Source organism: Salvelinus sp. IW2-2015, unplaced genomic scaffold (genome assembly GCF_002910315.2).
Source record: "Salvelinus sp. IW2-2015 unplaced genomic scaffold, ASM291031v2 Un_scaffold11361, whole genome shotgun sequence".
Lineage (NCBI taxonomy): Eukaryota > Metazoa > Chordata > Actinopteri > Salmoniformes > Salmonidae > Salvelinus > Salvelinus sp. IW2-2015.
In genome coordinates, this window is record NW_019952618.1 from 1 (window position 1) to 3057 (window position 3057).

Here is a 3057-nt window from a genome sequence, read left to right on the forward strand (position 1 = left end):
CTGATCACTTTAATAATGGAACACTGGTCACTTTAATAATGGAACACTGATCACTTTAATAATGGAACACTGGTCACTTTAATAATGGAACACTGGTCACTTTAATAATGGAACACTGGCCACTTTAATAATGTTTACGTATCTCATTTCATATACTGTATTCTATTCTACTGTATCTTAGTCTATGCCGCTCTGACATTGCTATTCTTAATTCCATTCCTTTACTTTGGATTTGTGTTGGATTGTTGTGAAATTGTTAGATATTACTTGTTAGATATTACTGCACTGTTGGAGCTAGAAACACAAGCATTTCTCTACACCTGCAATAACATCTGTTAAACACTTGTATGTATGTGACCAAGAAAATGTTATTTGATCTATCAGCTCCATTTGCGTAGACTGTGTAGACCCCTGTATCTAACTCAAGAGCTTCCACAGTAAACACTGTAATGATAATCTCTCAGTGACAGCTCACCGGTCCCGTCCCCATCGAACAACAAATATTATTTTCTACAAAAATGATTTCCTACTTTACTTCTGGTCATTCATGTATTTTATAAATGTATTGTTTTGAGCTTACAGCACCTGGCATTCCCAGGTGGTCTCCCATCCAAGTACTAACCAGGCCCGACCCTGCTCAGCCACCGAGATCAGACGAGATCAGACGAGGTCAGGGTGGTATGACCACAAGTGTATTTTCTACCCCATTTTCCTCCCTGAATTAGGACCTTGTCTCACCGCTGTGTGGGGAGGTGAGTGTGTGAGCATTTAATTAGTCATTCATGAATTTATTCACTCATTCATGTATTTAATCACTCATTCATGTATTGAATCATTCATTCACGTATTTAATCACTCAATCACTTGTTCATTAACCCTTCAGTATTCTGTAAGTGTATTTTTTTTTGTGATAGGTGTGTGTCAGAGTGTGTGTATTTAGTATAAGGGCTTTCCAGAACCTATGTTTTCCCCTGAGATGCCGTTTGTCTGTCGACACACAACCATTGTTCGTGCGTGTAAATGTGCATGTAATTCTGTGTGTTTATATATACTGCGTGGGTATGTGGCCATTAGCCTGTGTGGGCATTGTGTGACCTGGAGTTTGTGTGTCCTTGTGGATTTCAACAGTCCCACTAAAGTTCATTGGCAAGAAAATCTTATCTCCCTACTCTTGGCAGAAGTCTAAAAAACAGACTTTCTGCTGGTCTTATAACTTCTCCACAGGATGTCTCCAGAATTACAGAATAACAATTATATTATTAGTATTATTACTTATTATTAAAATTACAGAATCTCATTATTATGAATTATCATTGGGATTACATAGTCTTCTCAACAACACACACACCTGTTGAACCAAAAGACAATGATTAGGTGAAATATTTAGCATTTTACCATTATCCTGACAACTGCCAAACCTTTGTTTGGTTAATAGGCTAGTGACATTTAAAAGTCACACCACTAATGATTTTGGATTGAATTGAAATGCACAACTGTGATCTGACAAATCTGACAAAGATTCCTCTGAATCTAAACCTTGTCATTAAAGGCTTTAAATACACTCACCTGTTTGAATTTGTGTGAGTGGTTTTTCAGCCGAGTTTGTCCTCAGATCTGGAGTCAGTGATGAAGTCTGTCTCTCCCTCCTCTCTGTCTGTCTGTTTTTCTCTACTACCAGGGATGGACTTTAACACAGAACAGCTGACTTTCTGACTATGACAAACTTTCCCGGAAAACTTTCCTAAAGCTAGAGTCCTTAACCCTTTACACTGTTGGAAATTGGCCTATAATAATAGAGCTAAATTTAAATGTTTTTTACAGAATAATAATCAAAGTAAATGCATAACCAATCAAAATGGAACCGTTGGAGATTATGGGAAAATGATTAAACTAAAGGTGAGGAGAAAACATTTAAGACTGAATCCAAACATTATACTGTTGATTTTATGTGCATTTTACCTTTACATTTACTTTTCACCACATTTTTTTGATAACTAAATGTAAAAATATTCTTGATACATTCAGTAACATGATAAGAATATTAATGGAAAATGTCATCCATTATTTGAAAGCGTTTTCTATGACAACATGGCTGGCTAAGTTACAAAATACGACCCTAAAAAAGCTGATCGTAATTTCTGTGCACATACAGTCTTAGAAAAAAAGGTGCTATCTAGAACCTAAAAGGGTTCTTTGGCTGTCCCCATTGGAGAAGCCTTTAAAACTTCTTGTCAATAGGGGGCGCTGTTTTCACTTTTGAAAAAATCGTGCCCAAATTAAACTGCCTCGTACTCTATTCTAGATCGTACAATATGCATATTATTATTACTATTGGATAGAAAACACTCTCAAGTTTCTAAAACTGTTTGAATTATATCTGTGAGTAAAACAGAACTCATTTTGCAGCAAACTTCCATACAGGAAGTGAAAAATCTGAAAACCATGCTCTGTTCCAGGGCCTGCCTATTCAATTGCCTAATATTTATCGATATGCAAGCACTTCATACGCCTTCCACTAGATGTCAACAGGCAGTGGAAGGTGGAATGGGGTGTCTAGCTTGATCTGAGGCCGAACAAGAGCTTTTGGAGTGACAGGTCTYGAAATGTCTTTGTCTTCTCTGGCGCGCGAAGTACGTCGACATTGGCTTCTGAAAAGCGTTCGGTATACACGGCGGGTATCTCCGGCTCTGATTTTATTTGATACATGTGATAATAACATCATAAAGTWGTTTTTTTCAACCGAGTTGTATCAGTTTATTCAGCGTTTATTGGGACTTTTGGAGTTTTCCGTTCTTCGCGTCGAGAGAAGATGGGCATGTTCGCGCCACATGGCTAGCTAAGGTTGCTAATTCGACAGGAGAAAACGACATTCTAAAACCAAACAACGATTTATTCTGGACCTAGMACTCCTTGTACAAGATTCTGATGGAAGCTCGGCAAAAGTAAGAACAATTTATGATGTTATTTCGTATTCCTGTGGAAAATGTTGATTCCTATTCTCTGCCGTTTTGGCGGGCGCTGTCTCGCAATAACGTAAGCTGTTTGTTATGGTAAAGT

At 37.6% G+C, this 3057-nt stretch overlaps 1 pseudogene; it reads right to left on the minus strand.

Annotated features, from left to right (window-relative positions):
• Positions 1-573: 573 nt before the first annotated feature.
• On the minus strand, positions 574-692 carry LOC112080061 (5S ribosomal RNA; annotated as a pseudogene).
• Between the last annotated feature and the right edge of the window lie 2365 nt (positions 693-3057).